Source organism: Chinchilla lanigera, unplaced genomic scaffold, assembly GCF_000276665.1.
Source record: "Chinchilla lanigera isolate Chin_1 unplaced genomic scaffold, ChiLan1.0 scaffold00032, whole genome shotgun sequence".
NCBI classification, from domain to species: Eukaryota; Metazoa; Chordata; class Mammalia; order Rodentia; family Chinchillidae; genus Chinchilla; species Chinchilla lanigera.
This window is the reverse complement of record NW_004955433.1, coordinates 9,292,250-9,318,946: the sequence shown is the minus strand read 5'-3', so window position 1 is coordinate 9,318,946 and position 26,697 is coordinate 9,292,250. Positions and strand designations below refer to the sequence as shown.

The window sequence follows — 26,697 nt, the reverse complement described above, 5'->3', positions numbered from 1 at the left end:
GATATTGGCTTCTTTAGAATATTTTTATCTTTTTGGTTCAGTTTTGGCAATTCACATGTATCTAGGAAATTGTCCATTTCTTCTGTTTTCCATCTTATTGCAATACAGGTTCTTGAAGTAGATGTTAATGATCTGGATTTCTGCAGGCTCTGTTGTGATTTCACCCTTTTCTTTCCTAATTGCATGGATTAGAGTATTTTCTTTCTTTTTTTTGGATAATATTGGCTAAGGGTTTGTCAATGTTTTTAATCTTTGAAAGAACCAACTCTTTGATTAATTTATTGTTTGTATTTTTTTTAGTCTCCATTGTATTAACTTCTGCTCTGATATTTATAATTTCCTCTCTCATACAAGCTTTGTGCTTCACTTACACTGTTTTCCCGGTATGGGTATTCACTGCTATAAATTTCCCTCTAGGACTGCTTTCAGTGTGTCCCATAAGTTCTTGTATGTTGAATTAGCATTATCATTCAATTATAGAAACTGTTTTTTATTTTAATTTTATCTGTGACACATTGGTTGTTCAGTAGGTTGTTATTTAATTTCCATGTGTTTATGAAGTTCTTGTGGTTTTTTTTTTTTACCATTTCCAATTTCATTGCACTATGGTCTGATAATATGCACTATGGTTAGATAATATGAATGGGATAATTTCAATTTCTTTGAATTTACTTAAATATGTTCTATGAGCTAGTATGTGGTCTATTTTGGAGAATGTCCTATGTGCAGCTGAGAAAAATGTATATTCTGATGGGTGGTAGAACACTCTGTAGACATCTACTAAGTGCATTTATTCAAAAGTTTGATTCAGTTATAATATTTTATTGTTGTTTTTGTCTAGTTGATCTGTCTATTTGTGACAGTGGGGTATTGAAGTTTCCCACTATAATTATAGCAGTGCTTATGTGATTTTTTTTCATGTCTGTTATTATTTGTTTTATAGAGCATGGTGCACTGATATTTGTTGCATATATATATTTATGATTGCTATCTCTTCCTCTTGGATCATTCCTTTTAAAAGTTTGTAGTGACCTTCTTTGTCTCTCTTAATCAGTCTTGGCTTGAATTCCACTTTGTCTGCAAATATAATAGCTACCCCTGCTTTTTTCTGGTTTTCTGTCTCATGGAGTATTGTTTTCCATCTTGACTTTGTCTGTGAATTTCTTTTTAAATTAAATGTGTTTCTTCTATGCAACATATTGTTGGATCTTCCTTTTTATCTATTCCATCATCTTGTTTCTTTTGGTTGGTAAATTGAGACCATTAACATTGATGGCTATAACTGATATGTATTGACCTAACCTGTTATTTTCATGTTTTCCTGTTGTTAGTTTCTTTTTCCCCTCCTCTGTTTAATTGCTTGTCTTGTCTGCCAGATTCATGGAGTTTTAGTCCTAGTTTTCTCTTTCTAGAACATCCTTCAAAACATTTTAAAGTGCTGGTTTGGTAGTCATGAGTTTCCTCAGATGTTCTTTGTCATGGAAGTACCTGATTTCTCCATCAATTTTGAAAGATAGTGTTGTGGGGTACATCGATCTGGGTTGGAGGTTGTTTTCTTTTAGGGCTTGAAATCCTGTACTCCAAACTCTCCTTGATTTCAGGGTTGTGTTGAGAAGTTTACTGTGATTCTGATGGACTTTCCTTTATAGATGAATTGTTTCTTTTTTCTAACAGCTTTTAATAGTCTATTCTGTTGAATTTCTGGAGTCTTGACTACTGCATGCTTTGGTGTAGATATTTTTTTGCTGTATCCTGTTTTTTATTTTAAAGAGAAAAGAACAAAAATAAAATGACAAAAACAAAACAACACAAAAACAATAAAAATGATACATAATTTCAAAACAAGATGACAGCAAATCAATAATGGTTGTTGTGTTACATATTGTTATCTTCAAAGTTGCTCAGACCACCAGATATAGGTATGTGAGGTTGATCAAACAATTAAACATTAACAGTTCCTTTCAGTAAATCAATAGGAATTAGTAGCACAATTATTTTAGCTATCTTGTGCATATATACATTTTCTCTTCCTTCTTCCTCTTCTCCTTTCCAAGTTGTACTTTCCTTTTGAGTAGTTTCTTTCCCTTTTACACTATTTTATCTTTTAGATTTTATGTACTCTTTCAGGTTCTTACACGAGGGTGACAATACAATGTTTATTCATGCTGGACTGATTTATTTCACTTATGAGTATTGTCTCTAGTTGCATCCATTTACCTATAAAAACCTCAAATTTACCATTCTTTATAGCTGAGTAATACTCTATTATATAAAAATGCCACATTTTTTTTTATCTATTCCTCAGTTGATGGGCATTTGGGTTGTTTCCAAGACTCTGCTATGACAAATTGCACTGCTAGAAACATGGGTGCACATCTATGGCTGCAGCATTATGCTTTTAATTCTTCTGGGTAAGTTTTTTTTTAATCAGGTTAAGTGGAGTTCTATTAACTGCTTCACTTATCTGTATGTGAAATTCTTTTCCCCTGCTTGGGAAGCTTTCTGCTATGATTTCTGTGAATAGGTTTTTTATGTCATTTGTGCTATCTCCTGCTTTTTTATTGACTCTGATCAATCTTATGTTATTCTTCTTTGTATCATCTATCAGCTACTGGATTGGTCCCTCATGATCCCTTGCTATTTCAAAGAAATCTTTCTTTTCATGGTCACTAACTGCAATCTTATCTTCTATATCTCATATTTTGCCCTCACATCGGCTCATTCTGTTAAGTATACTTTCAGTGGAATGTTTAATATCTTACATATCCATCTGAATCTGTTTCATGGATTCCATTTCTTTCCTTGATGGCTGTTAAAAGTTTCCATTATTTTCCTAAACTTTGTTATTTTTTTATCTGTACCTTCTCTAAAGTCACTAAACATGTCCTTCATTATGATCACCTTCTCTGTGTTTATCTGAGAAATTATTTCTCATTTGATTTTTTTTTTTTTTTTTTTTGGTAGAGCTTTGTTCATCTGCTTTACTACTCCTGTTGTTACTGCTTCAGAGTCCAGGTGGGTGGCTTCTGGATTGCTCCACCTCACTGACCTTTGGGTTTACCTTTTGTGAACTGGAAGTCTGGGGTTGCATCTTGTTTAAATGTCTTCTATTTTTCTATTTTTTAAGTTTAACTCCTGTGTTGATGCTTTTAAGTTGTTTACGGCAAGTGACCTTATTGCTAGAATTTAGAACCCTTAGGAAATGACTGCTTCTCAGAGGTGTTTTCCAGGTGTAGTTGGCTTTGGGGATTGAAGTCTGTTGCAGTGTCCTACCTCCTCAGTTTATTGGGGATGAGAAGTTGCTGTCTACTTGGCCCAGCACCTGGTTCTTTGGCACTGGCCTATAGTATTTTTTATGACCCTTAGGTAATCTCAGCCTTGGTATACCAGAAGAACAATTGACTAGAATAATCAAGTCACCTTGGCTAAACTAATACAACAGCATCAAACACAGCCTTTAAAATGACAAACTATGGTAATATTAATTTTCCACCTTTAATCATATGAACTAGATATGTGGTTAAATAACAAAATCTACAACAATCCAAAAAACTGTATGCAGTAAATAAGCCTTCAATATGCCAAATTTACCCTCAGGGGAGAAAATTTAAAAGGGGTTCTGGAGAATAAATGGAAAAATGAAGAAGAGAAAGACATTAGAAGCAACACTGAAGGACAAAGGCATATTATGCAACCTTTGAGAAACTGGTTAAGAAGACAGGAGGGAAAGAGAGAAGGAAGAAATAAAAACAAGGACAGAATAGAACAACAACAAGAAAATTAGAAAGTGTATTCACACTCATAAAAACAACAACAAACAATCAAGAAAAAAGCAAAACAACAAAAAGGGGGAAAAAAGTTAAAAGAAAAAATTGTCCACTTTAAGGCATATCTGTGTTGTCACTGGTAGACAATGTGGGCCGACAGAGTCCAGATGTGAACTGATCAATCCCAGCAAGCCAGAAATAGCTTTACAGAGAGGCAGTGGCTAATCTCAGCAAACCTGCACCTTTAGTTCCACTGAAGTTCAGGCTGATTTCTGGCTGTGGAGCTGGAACCAGATTTGTTCAGCCTGCAACTGTCTGTGGGCCTGAAGTTGACTTGAACTCAGTAGCCGGACCTACACCTGTTCTGAGTTCTGAAATCAGTTGGCCCCTCAGATTGCTCCTCCAAGATGACTATCAGCCAATTGCCCTCCTTCAGGGATGTCTCAATCCAAATAACTCTCCAGCCATGGCAGTCTGCTGAGTCCATGCTCCATTCCACTGGAGCATCTCTCTGTAGAGGCCTCTGGAGTCACCAGAGTCACCATGCATATGCAGGTTCGAGCCATCCTTCCCACACAGTGAGTCCAGGCTCAGGAAGAAAGTATCACCTGTCAGCTCCTTCTTCTTTGTTGAAGTCTCTCTCTTTGCTCTCCCCATGGGCTTCAATTCTCACTTCTCTCCTTCTTCTTTTCCTCATGTTGTTATATTCCAGTTTCTGGACCCCAATCTTGGAGAGGCTCTTTCTCTGCTGTTCACCACTTCACAATCTTTCTGAAAGTCTGGTCCTTCATTCTAAGTGGATTCATTTTCAAGAATATTTCTCCTACCATTCAACCTTAGATAATAGAGACCTTCTCTAAATAGAAGGGACTTAGTGTTTTTTGGGTAGTTTTTGGATGAATTGTAATGTTATTAGTACCAGTGAAATAATGATGGACAGAGAAAAAGAGGCAGCATTGTGAAACATAAAATGAACATGTGGGTACTGAGGGCTTGAGAGAGTTGTAAAATAGTAAGGAGTTAGGTGAACTTGAGAAAACCCCATTCCCTTTCCAGTCCATCCCATGAGTGGCATTTTATCCGTTTCATTTACTGATTCCTCAAAGATCCTCAATACACAGATATGTTTGTGTGTGTACAAATACATACCCCTAAGAGGGAAACACTTTAATTTCCTAGTAGTTGTAGTGGAAGTTCAAGAGACATGCTTTATCAGTGCAGAAAGGCTTAAGCATAAGGGTTTCCAGTCCTATTTCTCCACAGGCAAAGTGATGATCTGTCAATGTTGTTTTATCAGCTACCTGCTGCCACAAAAAATGCCCCATCATTTAGAAACCATAAAACCTTTGTGGGATATAACAATAAACTTATTTAACTAACAAGTCTACAGGATTCAATTATCTGGGTTGGACTTGGCTAATCTTGCCTGGACTGGCTCACGTGTCTGAGGGTGAGTGGTTATTGACTCATACAGAAAGATCTCAGCTGAGATGAGTGGAATGACTCATCTCTATTTCGTGTGTCTGTCGTCATCCATTAGGCTGGCCTGGGGTATGCTCATGTGGTAACAGTAGAAGGTAGGGATTAAGTCCAGTTAGATCCTGTGTGCATCACTTTTTCTGACATTCCATTGGCCCTAGCAAGTTACACAGCAGAGCCCAGAGTCAGAACGAGAGAGCGTAACACAACTGTAGGAGCAGATTTGAGGGACTTCAAAATACCCAGGACGAAATGCAGATGACTCACATGCTTATCTGTGGCTGACGATTATAATGCTTCTCTTTGGCTAATGACTGTAAGATCATCACATGCTGATCTTGTACTGTGTGCTTTAAAAAAACGTATCCTACTGTATCCTTTATGAAAGTGTTATTAACTTTCATCTATTGATCTTGTTCCCTTCCCAGAAACAACGGCTAAGGCACCCATTGATACAGCCCACACCAATCAGCAAAATAATTTGCCCCTATATGTGTGTACACATCTCATCCTCATCAGGGCATCCTAAATGGCATGCCACCTGTCTTGTAGCACCGTTGTGCTGATGAGATAGTTTCTCTTCTATTTTTCTGTATTTGCCACACTTTAAATAAACTTTAGCTTTGCACTGTACCAGTCTTGACTCTTATTTTCCACTAAGAGCACTGCTTCTCCATTATTTGCCAGAGGGAAGGTAAGGACTGGAAGAGAAGTGGAGGGTTATTTTGGGGGACTCCAAATCCCCAACCTCAGAGACACCCCCATCACCCAACCTCCACACCCTGCCCCTTCTATACACAGCACAGCTACATGGCAAATGGTAGGATGGAGAGGTCAGCCCCTTGATACAATCTGCCTATGCAGTGAGTTAACCTTGTAATTAACAAGGCAGGAAAGGACCAGCAGGTACAGTCCTGCGATCCACTAAACACTCTTCCCTAAAGCTGCCTTCAGGCCTTGAGCACCAATAGGAGGAGGAGGAGGAGTTATCCTATTTTTGAAAGAGAGCTAGCTGAGCAGCCAGCATTTTCCCAAGGCTGCCCTGATCTGTTCAGAATAAAGATGCCAGCAATAGGCCATGCTTGGATGCCTCAGACCATCTGCCAACAAAAAAAGAAAAAAAAAATTAATTATGAATGGTGTCTTCCCATGCTAATCATTTATTGTAAAGGATTTCTCCAGCTTGTTTATAATAGCTGTTGCCTAAGGGTGCATGCTGTATAAATTGTCTGATTACAGGATACAGAGCGCTTCTTAATAGTCCTCAGCTGATTAGGAGAAGGGAAAGAAATTAAAGAGGCCATTTCCCTTTAGGTATGCAAATACCTCCCAGAACAAAAGACAAAGATATGATAGACCATGATGAAACACACCCTCTTTTCTTTTTTACCTTAAATTATGTACCAGGCAAGGAGCAAGCTTCACTGCATGTGTCAGCTGAGATGTGAATGATCTAGTAATTGAAATAATACTAATGCCAGAAATGCATGTTAGATGTCAAGCTGAACTAGCTCCCTGGGCAGGCCCCGCAGCAAACAGGGGTGTGGTGCTTGAATCTCTTTGGATCACTTCTTACTCTGGAGTAATTTGACTCTGACTTGTTCACCTAAATTTGTTTGTATCACGTGGTTTCTTATTTCTGAAGTTGGGACATACATGTCAACATCTGGCAGCAAGGACAGTTTGAAGGCAGGCTAAATGTGTTTGGAAAACAGTGAAAACCACAGAAGTACACAGTTAGACTCATACTTTCTTCTCACATCTCAGGCACATGCAGGTTCATACACAATTAGTCATATTCTTGATCCTTGCCTGGTGCACACACATATGCACAAGTGCACACAGACACAAACCTACACAAATGCATGCAGGAGCCTTTGTCCTCACAAATAAAAACTTCTTTGGTGATTTCAAGAGTATATTCACCACCACAGTCAGATCTCCATATTCGTGTGCTCCTTTCCCATGGTTTTAACCAAATACAGAAAATACTTTGGGGAAAAACTGCATCAGTACGGAACATGTAGTGGGTTATTTTTCTTGTCATTCCCTATATTAATCAGTATAAAATTGTTCACATAGAATTACATTTGAATTAGGCATTGTGAGTCATCTAGAGATGATTTAATGTACACAACGGGCTGTGACTAAGTTATATACAAACACTGTGCCATTTCATAAAAGGATCTTGAAGAGCCACAGAGTTTGGTATCCATGAGAGTCTGAAGCAAGTTCTCTGTGAACACAGGACAACTGTCTTTCATCATGATTTCATGTTTTCACAGAGCAAAGATTTTGCAGGCCTCCCTTCTCAGTTAGTTAGAAGCACTAAAATGCAGAGGTATATGGAGACATTGAGGATAGTTCCAAAGTGAAGATTATATCCACGCAGAGGTAAATGTTCTGTGCTTCCAGGCACCAATCCCGACTTGTTGATGGAGGAACTGGGCTCGGACTTATCTTACCTGGATGAGTCTCCCCAACTCCAGACTTGAGTAAAACTTGCAGTATCTTCTCCATACTTCCTCAGAGCTAGTTTCCTATCACTGCCTAGCCAATCACTCCTAAAACTTCATGACTTAGAACAGCAACATCCTACTGTGCCCATGAACCAGGAATCAGGTCACAATTCCACTGAGTCCTCTGTCACGGGGTTTCCCATTGCAGGGTCTCCCACAAGGCTGCAATTAGGTGTTCACTGAGACTCTCATCTCATCAGAAGGCTTGACAGGGATTTGCTTACAAGCTCACTCATATGACTGTTAGTAGTACTCAGAAGCTTGGGCGCTGTTGACAAAAGGCCAGTGGCCTTGTCCCTCAAGGCAACTAACTATCCAGAAAAAGCCAGAGAGAGAATTTCAGCAAGATAGGAGTGATCGTTGTTTACAACCTCATCTCAGAAGTAGCATCACACTGTGTTTTCTGTCTTCTGTTTATCAGAAGCAAGTTAGTAGGTAAATCCCACACTTAACAGGAGGAAATTCCACAAGGCTGTGTATACTAGGGGACAGGGATCATCAGGAGCCATGTTAGAAGACTGCTTAGTGCAAGGCCCTTGTGTGTCACTTACCAAAAATCTCTTGGGAAACTCTACCATTTCCTCTCATAGGCTCAATCCCCAATGCTGGCTCAGATTGTTCACCTTTCACTGTGAACACTCTGTGTGTTCTACAAAGGATTTATTTTCTGATCATTTGAGTAGCAAGTCAAATGTAAGCCACTCAGAAAAGTCTTTCAACCACTGTATAAACTAGTCACCTATTTCTGATCATTAACTGGACATCTCTTTTGCTTTTTTCCTACCCTTTATATAAAATTAGATAATGATTTTTACTCTCTAGGCTACAAGTATCATTAGAAAAGAAAGAGCCCTAATGTGTCTTGTTCAACACTATATCACTAGAACAGTGAACCTGCTAGATCCATTACAAATATTTGATAAATTTTAATGTGTGAATGAATCCCATAAAATATAGTTAAAGAAAACCAGCTCCAAAGTTTAAAGAGGTTGCTAACTTCCCAGTACCTTCCTTTTCCCCCTTCCTAGATCTCCTTTTTTATGTCTGTGTATACTGGGAATTTAATCCAGGGTCTTCTTTTGCAGAAAAAGTTAAAGATATCTGAGTATTAATTAATTAATTTATTTATTTATCTGTTTATTTATTTATTGTACTGAGGAGTGAACCCAGGGCCTTCCCACTGCACTAAATCCCCTACCCTATTTTTTCTATTTTATTTTATTTTTGAGACTGAGTCTTATTGCCCAGGATGGATTAAAAGTTTTAATCTTCCTGCCAAAACTTCCCAGAGTGCTATGATTACAGGATGTACCACCATGTCTGGTTGAAACATTTTCTAGTGTGTAAAATTAGTATTTAATAGTCATTTTTCATTTGTAGTTATTTGGATCAAAAGTTTTCTCTTTAATCCAAATCAAGAAGTAAAACCTTAAAGAGACCACAAAGAACTAGAAGACAATTTGATCACAGAACCTTAGGATCAGAATACCTTAGTTCTAATTTTATTTTATCATGGATGATGACATTTTGAGCTAAAATAAATAGTATAGATTGGATTATTTAACAATGCCAACTATATTTTATAAAGATGACTTAAGTTGCTGGATCTAAATAATATTTTGTAGGTCATTTCTGAATTTAAAGAAACTTAAGAGATTCTACTGAAGGCAATCGACTAGGATTCCTAATATAAAACAATGGTGTATCCTATCCACAGTATAGAATATCTGCAACTGGAATTGTTCAGAGAACTAAAAATAGGTAGTTACCATATCTGAAAGGCAGCTTCCAGGTCAGAATTTAAGACACAAATCTTCAATTAATGGATAGATAGACAGTTGTATATACATTAGCAAGATTTGTACAATGTGAATGTTAGAATCTAGGTGGTTGGTAGACAGATGTTTATTGTAAAATGATACCTTGCTACATGCTTGGAGGCTTTCATAACAAAATATGGGAAAAATTTAAACCATCACATGAACATCACTCAAATCCTTGCTAAATGTATCTAGGTGTTCTGGGCCATAGAGTCCCTCTTTCTCAGACTATACCATCCTCCTTGCTAGGTTAACACTTTGCATGGTAGTTCACTCAAAAAGCAATTTTCAGCAGCTAAGCCTGGAACTTCTAAGACTGACAAGTTTGTGAGATATTCCAAAGGTACATCAAAATGCCAAGTGCAAAGAGCAAAACAAAAGTGCTAAAAAGTACATCTTTGCCCACTCGTTACCTCGTTTGACCCCACAAGAGGCAAGGCAGGCAAAACTGTGGCCATTGTACAGGCAAGCAGATGAAAGTCCTAGGAAATGAAGTGACCTCTCCAGGGTCACACAAGTATGGAAAAGACAGGATTTGAACCTGTGTCATTGGACTTAAACTCTTACATTTTTAGTATTACAAGAATTAGTAACATTTTATAGCTTTTACTATGTTCCAAGCTCTGTGTAAAGCTTTTCATGTACTCATATTTCTCCTTATAATGACTCTATGAACTGGGGACTATGTTTTTAGGGACTATTTTTATTATCCTCATTTTATAGAAGGAAATGGAGACTCAGAGAGATTAACTTGCTCAAAATCACATAGCTAGTCACAGGTGGACCTATGATATAAATCTCCTCATGATTCCAAGGTATCTCAGTGTGAAGAAAAGGTATCCAACATTATTAACAGTCACTTAATGTTCTGTAAAATTGTATTAAATTTCTAATAAAGCCAAGTCCTCCACATGCACACATATAATGAATTTCTCAGTGGATGTGAACCTACTTTATTCCATGAATATTCTCTTGTACTCATTACTACACTATGCAAATATTATATAACTTTAATTAAATTTACTAAATAACTTTATTAAAACCACTACAAAACCGAACCACTTAGGCAAATGTTGTTTGATAGTCTCTACTCATATACTAGAGGAAAATACATGAATATGAAAAACTTATAGGTAAGCTGCAGGACAAAACAAACCACTTCTCCTTTAAGTTGTGGGTGTCAAGTATCTTGTCCTAGTGATGAGAAAATAACTAAGACACATTTGGCACCAGTGAAATGGTGCTGTTTTTGTCACTGTAGCTGATCTGAGGTTTAGATGCCTTTGGAATTAGTTTGTCAGAGGAGTTTGGAAAGAAGCGCTAGAATGCTGTAGACTGAACTTGATGAGATTTTCTGGTCAGAGTCAGAGTCAGAGGAACAGAATACTGATAGGAATGTAGACAGTAACGGCCAGGCTCTGGAGGTTTCAATTAGGAACAAGGACTCCTTTGGCAGCTGGACTAAAAACCATGTGTGTTATCCCCTGGCAGAAAATTTGTCTTCATTTCACCCATGACCTCAGACTGCAGAGGGCAATAGACTAATTAATCTGGAGAGGAAATTTCAAAGCAGCCCAATATTAACATTGTGGCACACATATTCCTGGCTGCTTTTAGCCAAATTTACATTGAAAATCAGAAACAAAAAGCAGATGTGAAAAGTTTGCAGTTTCTTCAGAAAGGAAGTAGCTGCAAAGTTGGAACTAGGGAAATCTTGATTGCTGAAAAGATTATTATTAAAAATAAACCAACTACATGCACCAGGACAATAGGAAAGATGGCCTGAAGGCACCCCAGGAATCAGCAAGACACCATTTTTTGTAGGCTCAAAGATGTAAAACTGTAAGTGTTTCATTTAAGAGGAGAACTCTTGGGCTCCCTGCGTGAGGAGGGTTGCCTAAGGAATTGTTTCCTCAGAATTCACTTCACAGTGCTCACCTACTCATTCACTTAGAGGCTTCTGCAGCCATGATCCAAGGAGGCTTTCATCCAGATTTCAAAATAAGCTAAGCAGTCCGTACATAAGAAAGTAGTGCATGAAGCTGTGAGAGTAGAGCTAAAAGTGCAGTGGCAATCCCAAGAAATTAGGGAGGCCAAGAAGTGAGCAAAGCACCCCAAGAAAAAAGCCATGTGTGCTGCCACCAGCAATACTATAGGAGTAGGTCTGCCCAAACCCCTTCGGGTTTGTGTCTTACCACAATCTACACTGGGTGCTGGACATGGAGGAGTTAATTTTACTGCTGCTGGATTTTGGTATTACTTTTGTTAGATCTCCTTCTATTCCCCTATTCCTCCCTTTTGGAATGAGAATGTTTACCCTGGACCATTTTCTGTTAGAAGTATTTAACTCTTTTATTTTTAGAAAGAGTCAGAGCTAAGAGTTTGCCTTGAGTCTCAGAGGAGACTTTAGACTTGGACTTTTCAGCAATGTTGGAACTGGTGAGACTTCAGTGACTCTTGGAGATGGAGTAAATGCATTTTGTATAATGAGATAGACAGCTTTTCCAGGTAAGGGGTAGAATTTTATGGTTTAGATCTAGAATGTCCCCCAAAAGTCTTTTGGTGAGCTGCCTGATCAAGACAGAATGGGTCACTGGGGGTGTGACTTGGAAAGGTAAGTTCTTATCACCAGGTTTTCCTCTCTCTCTCTCTCTCTCTCTCTCTCTCTCTCTCTCTCTCTCTCTGCTTACTGGCTGCCATGGGTTGGGCACTTTCTCCCTCTTCCATGTCCCTCTACCATCTCTTTTCTGCACTGGGTCCATGTGACCATGGAGTGAAACTGTGGGCCAAAATGTGATGGAGACCACTAAGAAGCAGCCCTAAGCAGGATTTAAATTAACCAATGGGCTTTTCATGTTTACTTGTGAATCTGTCCAAGGCCTAAGCTCCTTGTCTGGAGATGGGTGGTGGACTCATGGTAAGTGATCCTCTGTGAGTCACTAATCCCTACTAAGGCCTGTAATGGTGAATGAAGCCAAGGACACCTGGATCTAACCTCAACTAGATAAAGACTGTAGCCACAGGCATCTCACTCCTGGGTGGATTAATTTAATACCCTAGTTGGAGAAGTCCGGGAGTGGTTCTACCCTTCTTGAGCATGCCTTTCCTTTCTTTTGATAACTAAATTAATATGGGCCACCTAGAGGTCTTGGTCTTAGCCCTGAAAGAATCTCGAGTTCTGTGAGAGGACTCTGATTCTCCTGAAGCCCTGAAATCATTCCATTTCCCTCTTTTATTTAGCCTTTTCTGTACATTCATTCAGGAGATTGTGGACCTGATCAGCCTGAAGTAACTGAGTTATATTATTAACCTGATAAAAATAAACCTTCACTTCTTTAAGTCATAGATGTTGGGGATTTTGTCCCAGAGATGAAAAAGTGACTAACATAAGTCCAAATGTCCATTCTATGATCAGTAGAAAAGTAAAATATGAGGTATCCATAGGATGGAATATTACTTGACAATAAAAAGTAAAATCGTGATAGATGCTACACCATGTGTGAACTTTGAAAATAGTCTGCTAAAACACTAAGCAAGCCAATCACAAAGTCTCATACACTGTGTGATTCTATTTATATGAAATAAACATAATGGGCAAATCCAAAGAGTCAGAAAATAGATTAGAAGCTGCTTAGGGCAGGAATGTATGAGAGATTGTCCAGGTGACAGAGTAAGAGTTTCTTTCAAAGATAAAAAAAATACTTAGTCATTATCCTTTAAACGAGTAATTCATGCAATACATGAATTAGATCTCAATAAAACTCTTAAAAATAGAAACTAACTACAAATAGTGAAGATAGTTAATATAATATGTTCTTGAAAATTATCAGCACAAAAGACTTTAAGTGTCATCAGCACACACAAAAAGATAATATATAAAATAGTGTGTATGCTGATTAACTTAATTTAGACATTCCACCTATACACAAATTTTGAAGCAAAATATACATGGTAAATATATATGATCTTATCTTTCATTTAAAAAAGAAAGAAGAAGCAGAGATAAACAAAAGATCCTAAATTGACTCAGAGAGTTAGCAAAGCTAGGAATGAAGTCCAGATAAACTGTATGCTTTGTTATACTATTTTTAACTTCAGGTTTAAACAATAAATAAATAATAAAATTTTCTTATGTTAAAAGGAAGTTTTATATTTCTTTAGTGTTTTTTAGCAATCTTATAATTAATGAAGTTCTCAGTGAAAATATATTTCATTCTTCCTAAAAGCTTCCTAAAAAATAAAGCTATTTTTTATTCTTTGGTGGGAATTTTTTTTGCTAATTTGGAGTAGGCTAATGACAAGATTTCTTAGTGTTCAATATATTGGTGAAGGCATGGATCTAGGTGTCAACAGATAAACTGAGATACCTAAACTAAGATCTGTACTTGTTTTCTCATGGCGTAAATTTAGCATTACAGCAGCCCCAGAGTTTTACTCTGAGGGCCTATTTCTGGATCTCTTGCTACTACAAGTGAATATATCATCCATCTGACTTTGAAGTTGTGAGATGTGAAAATGTGAGGCAAACGTGGAAGCCTGACTATCACTGAGAGCCTGAGAGATGAAGGAGGTTATGGTAAATGTTGTCAATGTCCCACCTGACCTTCTGGTCCCAGATCATGTCCCCACACACCTGCCCAGTGTTCAGCTACTAGCACCTGCCTTGCTGAATGGAAGGGCTTCTCCACAATCCAGAGCCACTCTCCCACATGTGCAGCAGGATATGGAATCAGCCAATGGCCATCATCTTTGGCAGAGGCATCTCTGGGGTATAGTCATTGTCATCTCCTTAGCCCTGCAGTATGATGAAACCCTAGTCATCCACAGGGGCCACCTGCTTATCCAATAATTGGCTTCATTCTTGTTCCCTGTCTTACTTCCTGTGATGGTAAATTTTATGTGTCACCTTGACTGGGTCATAAGGCTATCCTATTAGTTTAATAGCCTGGATATTTCTGTGAAGGATTAGTTAGGGATGGGGGATGTATTTAAATGCAATTTACACTTAAATTAGTAGACTTAAATAAAGCAGATTGTTCTCCCAGGTCAGTGGGTCTCATCCAATCAGTGGAAGACCTGAATAAAGCAAAAAGGTGGTCTCTTCCAAGCAATAGGGAATTGTCCGGCCGACTGCCTTCAGACTTCATCTGCAACTTGCTGCTTCTCCAGCAGACTGACTTTGAATTTGAACTACAACATTCTCCTAAGTCTGATCAGATTTTGGACTCACCCATCCTCCACAATTATGTGAGTCAGTTACTCAAAATATATCTCCTCACACATACACATGTGCCCTACTGGCCCTGCTTCTCTAACAAACTCTGACTGATAAACACTTCCCCACTGTTTTAGTAGAATTTCTTAGGATAACTACTCAAACAGATTGCTTGCACTTGAATCCTGGTCTTTTTCTGGGGTAACCTAAACACAATATTCTGAGCATCTTGTTGAGAAAAAATATGAGATACTAGGTGAGAGGAGACCTCACATGCAAAACTGGAAGTTAATTATTGAGAACTCACTATGTGCTTATCGTATAGTACTCTGCCTGGTATATCTCCGTGTCTTAGACAGTATTGCTGCACTCATTTCACAGATGAGAAAAGTTGAAACCCAAAAAGGCTGACTCCAGAACCTACATCCTAAATCATTCTTTTCCAGTGCCCAACACCCATTTATCTCCCTAAAATATCAGAAAATGACTGCTGTTTGCTGCAAGATCACACATTTCTCCTGGATGCAAATACTATGAAGGAGTAAAAGGTACAAGTGGGCTGCAGGCCGGAATCCACACCTGTGCCAGCCTCTCCTATAATGTACTAATGTGGTACTGCAGGGGGTAACAATGCCTGTTTCTAAGAAAAGTGTGCCTTTGAACTAATAAAGAGAGGAATGGAAAAAGAAAGAAGAGGGCAGGCTGAATGTACAAAAAAGAATTTCAGGAGTCTTCTTGGAAAGCAAACAACTTTTGCAAAGCAACATTTTGATGAGTTAAGTGCAAATGAATCAGGAATAATGAGAAACACATGGGCTAAATTTTCCTTAAAATATACGAGTTTAAAAATTAAGAGGAAAAGGGTGCTTGGGGAAAATGTGTTTTAAGTTTTAGCCAAACTGAAAGCATTCCCAAAATGGATCAAGATATTTGCTGAGCCCACAAAATGACTAGGTTGGTCCATCCCAGGCAGATAGAGTGATAAAGAGAGAGATCCCCAGGAAGAGAGACACATGGGGCCAGACCAGGACAGAACTTTATATCAGGACTATTCCAGGCTCCCCAGAAGCTGTAAATAGAGGATTTGGAACAATATTGCTCTTCTTTCATTTATTCCCCAAGAAACACAAAGCATAGCGCTCTGAACCTAATACTAATGAATAGATAATACAGTAATTTGAAAAGCTGTCCATTGAGAACATGGCATTTCTTTTTCTGGCATTTCTTTTAGAGACTTTGAGATCTGTATTAACAAGAGAACCAGCAAAGATGGAGTATGTGTTAAGATCCAGGCAATGGTACAACCCACACAGTAAAGGGACCCAGCTTGCCAGTTTCTACATGGCAAAGGTGACAGGTGTAGACACCAACAGAATGAAGTAAAAACTGCCTATTGTGTGCTGGAGCAGCAATCCCGCCAGCAATCCCAGGAAAGCAGCACGGTCATCCTGTAAGACCTGGACCAGAAGCCGTACCAGAGTTAATGCACCGCTTCTGTCCATACCAATGGGAAACATATATTTTGTTGGTTTCCGTTTACATGCTCAGAACTTGATCAAAACTTCATTTTAATTTTGAACCAATATAATTTTTAGGTAACAGGAAAGGTGGATGTTTTAGGGGGAAATATTTGCTCATTGATCCCCATGAAATGAATGGAAGTTGTTCTAACAATGCAGCTTTGAAATTCCTGAGAGTGAGCCCAGGCTGCCCCTTGCTCTTTGCCAAGAAAGAAAAAAAGTATTGGGGCTGGGGGTTTAGCTCAGCAGCACAGCGCCTGCCTGGCAAGCATGAGGTCGTGAGTTCGATTCCCAGTACCAGAAAAAAAAAAGGTATCACTAGTCACTACCGAGGTCCTCTTCTTCTACCTCTGTTCTTCCCAATAGGAACCTGTAGGGGAGACCAGATTCCTTCACAATCAGTGTTAACACCACCCTATATCCAAAACCAGCAGGAATCTAAGCATCTCATAGAACTAGAAATCGATACCAGTTGAAAAGAATGTACAGTATATTAGGTTCTCCAGTTGTGAAGATGGACCAGCACTGGGCTAGGCTATAGAGAAGAGATTAGTTTCCTTAAGAAAGACCCATTAGAGTAATCTAAAGACATGTTTTTGACTTATGCTGGCTCTTCTACTTTGCCAAGAGTAAACAAACTGTGTGGGTGTGGCACCTTAGGAATTAAAAAAACCCAACAACATATGGAATTCCAATGTGTCTCCACCCTCACCAAGAAGAACTTCTATAGAAAGGAAAATGCCTGATTGACCAGAACCCCAGAGAGAAAAAATAACTTGACCTTCACATTTTCTCTGTCTCCAAGATAACCAAAGAAAGTCAATGAAAACAGGACCTGGGGAGGAAAATGCCAGGAGAAACTCTTCTCCAAGAAAGAAAAAAAAAAAAAGATTTTTGTGAGGCTTTTTTTGAGAGGAAAGGTCCTCAGTTTTAGAAGCAAGCAGCTCATTCTGTCACTTACCAGCTGAACAAGGCAGCTAACACTTCAGAGGTACAGTTTTCTCTTCTGGGAAATGGAAGGTGGTTTGCAGGGCATCATGAAGATTAGAAGTGATAGAGGTGATGCTACTGGCAAATATATCACCAGTTACTGCCACCATTGTTGTAAACTAATAGAGAACACAACGCTGTGCAAATGCACAGAAGTGACACCTTTCTGTTCCCATCCATCTGCAGACCAAGTTAGGTTGAAAGAAAAGGAAATGTTCTTGGAGTCTCTGCAGTGAGGCATTGGTCTCCTATATAGTGACAATTCTATGGAACTGGGGTGACATTTCTAAACTGCCTTGACTGACACATTCATCCATAAAAATAAAGTCACCTCTCTCCCATTAAGGAAGACAGGAAACTCTCCCCTAGGGTGCCTGCTTGATATGCAAATAGGGTTGGGCTATGTGGGGATGAAAGTTATTCTAACAATGCATTCTAACAGTGCACAAGATAGCACCCTGCTCCTTCCTTGTGGGAATGGTACCAACCAAGCTACCCAGGCAGGTGTTTGGCAAATTCATCCCTTAGGTCTTGAAAGATACTGAGACATGATGGACAAAAAGTGGTTCTTTGGCCAGGCTCATTTGAGAACTCAAAATCACTGACCACATTTCTTCAGTAGCTCTTATATACACCTAAAAGAACCTAAGAATCTCCAAGACAGGATGAAGCTTGGAGCTGTGGCAGCATGTCCTTGACCACAGACCTCTTTTTTAGGGGAGCATATCAAGAGATTTGTGATCAAAGGATGTATCATGCCAAGGGCTGGTAAAATCAGCACTGATCCATCAACAAATTGTTTCTCCTTTTCAGTTATGGAGTGCAAATTATTTATTTAACTTTTATTGCTGCTATTCACTGTTTTTACACTTCTGAATCCTAAACTGGTGGTGGATCTGAGAATCTTTCCAAACAAAAAAAAAATATTTTAAACTTCTGAAGCCCCACCTGAGGTCCCTAGGGATAGAAGCCCATGAGTCTATGCTCTTCAAAATCCTTTCCCCAAGAGTCTGGGGCAGCCAACCTGGCACCACCAACCAAGGTTTGACACTTGGGGCCAGTACTCTATCATAGTACAGCAATGCCCCCTTCCAGCTCCTTGTCGTTACAAACTTTGTGGTCCTTGACTTGTGTCTTATCTGAATGCGAAATTGGCAAGTGAGGGCCCCAACCTAGAGGGGGTTTTGAAGCCGAAAGAAGAAAGGAATATTTTCTTTCCATTCTCCAGACCCAAGTAGGAGAAATCATTGACTTTCCCTACTACCCATTAATTCTATATTTAGGAAACTAAAAGGAAAGGAAAGGGAAAAACTCAACCACAACCTCACACATGGCGGAAAAGATGGTAGATTCCCTGTGGCTATGTTGGCAGAGCACAGAATGAGTGGTCTTCGGGGGGATGGTACCATTCTCCGATTAGATTTTTCTTTTCTAAAGTAGGTGAGTTCATTTATCTTGGACCAATGTTCCTGCAGACAGGGAAGAGGTCTGGTATCTTCATCACTTCTCGAGGTAGTGCAGTCTGGACATGCCAAGTCCCATGGATGCCTGCAAGCAGTTTTAAAAGGTTTTGGTTAGCTCCATTTTTATTAGAATGAAAGCTTTTCACAAGTAAGAGATTTTATGAGAGTTATTTTTAAAGTAATGTGTTTTTATTGGTTTCTGGTAAGATCAGTGAAATCACATGGCATTTTTAAAGAATTTTAAACCAAAAAAAGATGTTCAAAAACTTGCCTGAAACACAAAAGCCAGGGAAGTCAAAATAAGGTATTTGAATGCAAGGGGGATTAATGCCAAGATAAAAGCAATTTGAAGTGAAGAAGCAGAAGAAAGGGCTGATGCAGTGCTGCTAGTAGAGACAAAAGTAAAGCAAACTCAGCACCCAGTCTGTCGCTCACCTGCTGAGGGAAGGGCCCTTGCATCTCTCCTGGATTCACTACCCTCATCAGGCACAGGCATCATGATTTGTTGTCTATGAAACATAAGCTCCCTAGAAAACAAATAAACTCTCAGTTCTCTAGGCCTCAAAAGAATAAAACAAATGAGCTGAATCCAACTGAATGTCAGGAAATTCAACAGAACTTCAACCAGAATTCTACAGAAGATCCAAACAGGAGTCCTGTTCCTATTTCACTTCTTGTTCCTTGTCTTGCTCATCTTTACTGTCTTCTCCCTGAGGACTAAAGTAATACGTGCTCAGTTCCAAAAAATTCAGCCATGACAAGCACAGTCTGTATGTTTCATTCTTCAAGTAAGAAAATAGGACAGGAAAGACAAGAATGACTTTCCCAAGGATCATAGCTAGTCACCTGTAATTCAAGACCAAAAATCAGTTGTTTGAATAGCTCTTCACCAGAGCTCATGATAATAATGTGTATATATTTATTACATTCACATATGCATATATTTGCTATTAGTTCATTTTCACTGTTTTGCTGTGGTCTTAATGTTGGTGTCTGGTCTCAAATTCATTGTGTTGGAACCCTAATATTGACGTTATAGTATTATGAGACCATAAGTGATTAAGTCATGAGGGTTTTATCCTCACGAATGGGATTAGGTCCTAATGAAAAAGGTTTGAGGGACCAACCTTGTCCCTTCTATCACATAAGGATCCAGCAACAAGGTGCTCTCTAAGGAGAAGAAAGCAAGCCAGACACTAAATCTGCCAACACCTCGATCTTGCATTTCTTAGCCTGAAGAAGAGTAAACAATAAATATCTCCTGTTTATAAGTGACCCAGGGGCTGGGGATTTAGCTCAGTTGCACAGCACCTGCCTGGCAAACACAAGGTCGTGAGTTCAATTCCTGGTACCAGAAAAAGTAAATAAATAAATAAGTGATCCAGTCTAGGGCATTTTCTTAGAGCAGCTCAAACAGCCTAAACCACCCCTAAAATGCATAAGCATTTGCACTCTAGCCTGCATGTATGATCATAAGCAGGGTGATAAAAAGGCAAAATCCACATCTTTCTAGTATGATACTGCAGACCAACTGTTTAGCATTTTTTAACTAGGTCTTCAGTACATATATGAATGACTAAATGAGTGAATTTCTTTCCAATGCTCCTTCCGTCATACCACAGATGCCTCATAATCCTATGATCCAACACGAATAAGCAATCAGATAAATCTGTTGATGTGATCAAAAATCCATGAAGTCCTCAGAACTCTTCCATATAACTGCAGAAAAAGTTGAAATATAAATATCCATGTGTCCCTGGGAAAGTTTGGCATTAAGGCCACAAAGTCTTGTAGAAAAGAGCACTATAAGGAGCTTTCAGGCCCCTGGGTGCAGGTTGTGCCTGTGCCTTCACAGTTGTGTGACTTTTGGGCTCCTCCCTCTCTCAGAGATGACAATGGTTATTACATATACTACTCCCTGTGAGTGTATATAAGGATAAGTGGAAATTTAATCTGGAGAGAAACAAAATTTTAAAATGTTATACATGTACAGAATTTATATTTAAAAGAAAACACTTCTTTAGTATGTTTTTCTGTTCAGTTAGGTATTATTCAATGAAGTTATACAGAAGACATGTGGACCCAACTCACTTGTGTGTATTGGTGTGCTTTCCATTACTATGACAAAATACCTGATTTAGGTAATATGTAAGGAAGAAAGGTTATTTAGCTCACAGTTTTCAGGTTGAAGGGCATGGCTCCAGCACTAGCTTGGCTCTGGTGAGGACTTTGTGATGGATGCCATCACAATGGCAGGAACACACACAGACCAGATCACATGATGAAACAGAAAGCCAGAGAGAATGGGGGAGGGGCTTACTTTGCTCTTCCAAACAGCATTCTCATAAGAATTAAATTGGAGTCCCATGAGTACTTCAATACTTTCTTCTGAGGACAATGCCCCCAATGACCCAATCCCCTGATGCTAGGCCCCACATCTTTGAAATTGTATCACTTTCCAACTTTGCCCACATTGGAGGTGAAGCTTCCAACTCATGAGTCCTTGGGGACATACTTGAGTCATGTCCAAATCACAGCATTATGCATTCTGGCTGCTTTCAGAGAATGAACACTTTCCTTTTTAACCTGAAGTCTTTATTTTTCTTTATGATTTCTGAAGGAAGACTCCATCTTTTTCATACAGAATACCTGAAATGTCAGAGATTCCATTCAGATTCAGTTATAACTGTGAGACATAAGATTACTCAAAATAAGAGGTTTTCACACCTTGGAAACAAACTAAGTAAAGAAAAATTGAGTCTCTGGATATCATTGCTTGGAGTTTCTTAAGTGAATACAAGATTTAGCAGTGTTCAGTATACTTGACCAATACAACTGACAGTACATGGCCTGCTTCTTTTTCCACTCTGCTGGGTAGTGAACTTTCCTGCAGTTTTCTCTTATACCTTGACTTGTAAGTAGTCATTGATGGTGTCCATGAAGGACCCCTGGTGCTCCACCTCCCGTACATATTGTAGGACTGTTTATTGTAACTTACTGTTGTTGAGTAAAGCCCCAAGACTAGTTTCCACTGATGAGTTTTGGGTAGCGATGATGTACGTGACTTCCAATCTAGAAAATTTAGTTCTACTGAAGTACCTTTAGAGGTCTATTTTCTCTGCCATGACACCTACCACATTTGCTACATCACATCAGAGTATGGAGAAAACAGTTTCATGCTGACCCAAATCCACATACATGATAAATTAACTTTTATGTTCTCAGCTGCTTAAGTTTTCTTTTTCTCTTTTTTTTTATTTTAAAGAGAACAAAAACATTAAAAAATTAGAAACGATACAGAGCCAGGCATGGTAGTGCATGCCTGTAATCCCGCACTTGGGAGGCTGTTTCAGGAGGATTGTTGTGAGTTCAAGGTCAGCCTGAACTGCATAGTGAGACCCTGTCCCAAAAAGACAATAACAACAACAAAAGGAAACAATACAGAATTTGAAAAAACAAGGCACTGTGAAGTCAACAACGGTTGTTATATTGCGTATTGTTGTCTTCAAAGTAGTTGTTCAGATTACCAGATATAAGCATGCAAAATTGGTCAAAAAATTTGAGCATTAACTGTTCCTTTCAATAAACCAATAGAAATTAATTGTACAACTATCTTAGCTATCTTGTGTATATATATTTTTCCTTTCCTTCTTTCTTTTCTCCTTTCCCTCATCCAAGTTATTCTTTTCTTTTGATAAGTTATCCTTTCATATCTATTGCACTTTTCAGATTTTATTTACTCTTTCAAGTTCTTATACTAGGGAAACAATGTGATGTTTATACATGCAGTTCTGATTTATTTCATTTGTGAGTATGGTCTTTAATTGCATCGCTTTACCTATAAAGCTCTCAAGTTTATCTTTATAGCTAAATAATACTCTATTGCATAAAAAAACATCTTTTGTATCCATTCTTCAGTTGGGTGGTTTCCAAGGTTTAACTATGACAAATTGTGCTATTGTAAACATGGGTGCACATATATTGCTGTGGTGTGATATTTTCAGTTCTTCTGGAAAAATACACAGAAAGGGAATAGCTGGATTGAATGGGACCTTAATTCTCTTTAATTGTTTGACCAATCTTGCATTCTTACATGCTAGGTTTTTGAGGAATCTCCACACTGATTTCCACAGTGGCTGTACCAGTCTACACTCCTACCAAAAGTGGAGAAGGGTACCTCTTTTTGTCCATAGCCCATCCAGAATTTGTTATTGGTTGATTTCTTGATGATAGGCATTATTTCTGGGATGAGATGGAATCTTAATATTGTTTTAATTTCATTTCACAAATGACTAATGATATTGAACATTGTTTCATATATTTATTTGCCATTTGTATTTGTTCAACTGAGAAGTGTGTATTCATCTCAAATGCCCATTTTCGGATTGGGTCTTTCAATGTTCGGGGCCTGATTTTTTAAAATTCTTTATATGTTCTAGACAGAAGTACTTTGTCTGAGGGACAGTTGGCTAAACTTTTCCCTGAATTCGTGGGTTTTCTTTTTATTCTGTTGGCGATTTCTTTTGATGTGCAAAAACTTTTCAATAATATGAGATCCCAGTTGTTGATTCTTTGAAGTATTTCTCATGCAATCTGGTTTTTGTTAATGAACTCTCTGTCTACCCCTATGTCTTCAAGATTTCTACCTACTTTCTCCTCCGGTAGATTTACTGTTTCTGTTTCAATGTTTAGATCTTTGATCTATTTTGACTTTAGTTTAGTGAATGGTGATAGACAAGGGTCTAGTTTTAGTCTTCCTGTGGAAAGCCAGTTTTTCCAGTATCTTATTAAAGATGCTATCTTTCTTCCAATGAACATGTTTGGCCCCTTTCTCAAAGATAAGGTGGCAGAGTGTGTCTGTAGTTGTGGCTGCATCCTCTGGTCTGTTCCATTGATCCTCAGGTCTGTTTTGGTTTGTTTTTTTACCAATACCATGCCAATGTTATCACAGTAGCTTTGTAGTATAATTTCAAGTCAGGGATTGTGATGCCTCCTGCCTTGCCTTTGTTGCCCAGGATTGCTTTTGCTATTCCAGGTCTCTTCTGGTTCTAGATGAATTTTTGGAATATTTTCTCTAGATCCATGAGGTATACTAATGGTATTTTGATGAGGATTGCTTTGAATCTGTGTAACAATTTTGGGAGTATGGCCATTTTCACAATGTTGGTTCTTCCTAGCTATGAGCAAGGAATATCTTTCTAGTTTCTGAAATCCTCTTTGATCTCTTTTTTCAGAGTACTATAATTTTCACTGTATGGATCTTTTACTGGTTTTGTTAGATTGATTCCTAAGTGTTACAGTTTTTTGGATGCTATTGTGAAATGTGTGGTTTCTCTAATTTCTTTCTCAGTGTGTTTGTTGTTTGTGTATAGGAATGGTACCGGTTTTTGAGTGTTGACTTTGTATTCAGCTATGCTACTGAGTTTGTTTATTAATTATAGGAGTCTTTTGGTGGATTTTGAGGGTTCTTCCATATAGATTATCATGTCATTTGTGAATAACGATAATTTTGCTTCTTCCTTTCTTGTCCTTATTCCTTTTATTTCCCTCTCTTGTCTAATTGCTCTGGCTAATATTTCCAGAACTATATTGAATAAGAGTGATGACAGTGGATGTCCTTGTCTTGTTCCCAATGTTAAAGTAAAGGTTTCAGTTTTTGTCCATTTAATATGATGTTGTCTGTTGGTTTGTTATAGATAGCTTTTATCAGATTGAGGTAAAGACCATCAATTCAAATTTTCTGTAGGATTATTTCATGAATGAGTGTTGGACTTTATTAAAAGCTTTCTCTGCATCTATTGAGATGAGCATGTGATTCTTGTTCTTGGCTCTGTTGATATGGTTTTTTGCATTTATCTATTTGTGTATATTCAAGTGGGATGAATCCCACTTGGTCATGGTATATACCTTTTTTTTTTTTTTTTTTTTTTTTTTTTTTTGGTTTTTCTTCGGTACCGGGAACCGAACTCACGACCTTGCGCTTGCCAGGCAGGCGCTTTTAGCCGCTGAGCTAAATCCCCAGCCCCATGGTATATACCTTTTTGATGATTTGTTGCATCCTATTTGCTAGTATTTTATTGAGAATTTTGTGTTTATGTTCATTAGGGAGACTAGCCTCTAGTTCTCTTTTCTGGTTGGGTCTTTCTCTGGTTTTGGTATGGGGGTAATATTTGCCTCCAGGACTGAGTGAGAGAAAATTGCTTCCTTTTCTATTTCATTAAAGAGTTTGAGAAGAATTGGCATTCAAGTTCTCTAAATGTCTTGTAGAATTAGCTGTGAATCCAACAGGACCTGAGCTTTTCTTTGTTGGTAAGGTTTTTCTTTTATGTTTTCAGTTTCATTAACTGATATTGGATTATTTAGGATTTTTATGTTTTCTGATTCAGCTTTGGTAATTCATATGTTTCTAGGAATCTGTCCATTTCTCCTGTGTTTTCCATCCTAGGAGAATAAAGATTTTTGAGGTAAGTACTGATGATCTTCAGAGTTTCTACAGGCTCCGTATTGATTTCACCCTTTTCATTCCTTATTGCATGGATTTGAGTTTTTTCTTTCCTTTTTTTGATAAGGTTGGCTAGGGATTTATCAGTTTTATTTATTCTTTCAAAGAATCAACTCTTTAATTCATTGATTCTTTGCATTGTTTTCTTAGTCTCGATTGTGTTAATTTCTGCTCTGATCTTTGTAATATCCTACCTTCCTTGGGCTTTGGGCTTGACTTGCTCTTCTTTTTCTTGAATCATAAAGTTGATTATTTGTGTTCATTCTGTTTTCCTGATGTGAGAATTCACTGCTATATATTTCCCTCTGAGCACTGCTTTGATTGCATCCCACAAGTTCTGGTAATTTGTATCTACATTTTGTTTGATTGTAAATATTGTTTAATTTCATCTGTGCCCCATTGGTTGTTCAAGAAGGTATTATTTAATTTCCATGTGTTTATGGAGTTTTTGTGATTTCTGCTGTCAATAATTTCCAATTTCATTGCACTATAGTCTGATAATATGCATGGGATAATTTCAATACGTTTGTATTCATTTAAGCATGTTCTGTGTGTTAGTTTGTTTTAGCAAATGTCCCATACACAGCTGAGAAGACTGTGTATTCTGATGTTAGATGGGACACTCTGTAAAGGTCTACTAAGTCCATTTGTTCACAAATTTCACTTAATTCTGTTATTTCTTTGCTGTTTTTTTCTCTAGTTGATCTATTTCTTTGTGACAATAGGATGTTAAAATGCCCTGTTACAGCTGTGCTATTGCTTATTTGATTTTTCACGTCGGTTAAAATTTATGTTATATAGTTGGGTGGCCCTGTACTTGGTGCATAGATATTTATGATTATTATCCATTCCTCTTGAAGTTTTCCCCTAACAAGGATGTAGTGACCTTCTTTATCTCTTTTGATCATTGTTGGTTTGAAGTTCACACTGTCAGCAAACAGAATAGCTACCCTTGCTTTTTTCTGGGTTCCTGTCACATAGAGTATTGTTTTCCAACCTTAACTTTCAGTGTATAAATTTGCTTTTAAGTTAAATGTGCTTCATGTATAAAACATATGTTGGATTTTGTTTCTTGATCCACTCTTCCAATTTGTTTCTTTTGATTGGTGAACTGAAGTCATTTACATTAATAGTTATTACTGACATGTATTGTCTTATCTTGGGCATGTTATTTTCCTGTTGTTGGTTTCCTACTTTCCCCCTCTGTGTAATTGCTTGCTCTGTTTGTTGGTTCCTTTCTATTGTTGTTCTTGAAATTGTGGTCATTTTTATCTCTTTCTAGTATATCTTTCAGTGCTCTTTGTAGGGTTGGTTGGGCGGTCACAAATTTCTTCAGTAGTTCTTTGTCATGGAAGTATCTTATTTCTCCATTAATTTTGAAGGATAGTTTTGCAGAGTACATCAATCTGAGTTAGAAGTTCT

At 38.0% G+C, this 26,697-nt stretch overlaps 1 long non-coding RNA gene across 2 annotated transcripts; it reads right to left on the bottom strand.

Annotated features, from left to right (window-relative positions):
- Positions 1-18,630: 18,630 nt before the first annotated feature.
- On the bottom strand, positions 18,631-21,005 carry LOC102020698. 2 transcript variants are annotated; one of them, XR_261572.1, is made up of 4 exons: positions 20,949-20,993; positions 19,393-19,490; positions 19,209-19,300; positions 18,631-18,858 (listed from the first exon to the last, which is right to left on the bottom strand). It is a non-coding gene; the product is annotated as an uncharacterized LOC102020698 (long non-coding RNA). The 2 variants fall into 2 exon arrangements; XR_261573.1 differs by lacking the exon at positions 19,393-19,490 and having other exon boundaries at positions 20,949-21,005.
- Between the last annotated feature and the right edge of the window lie 5,692 nt (positions 21,006-26,697).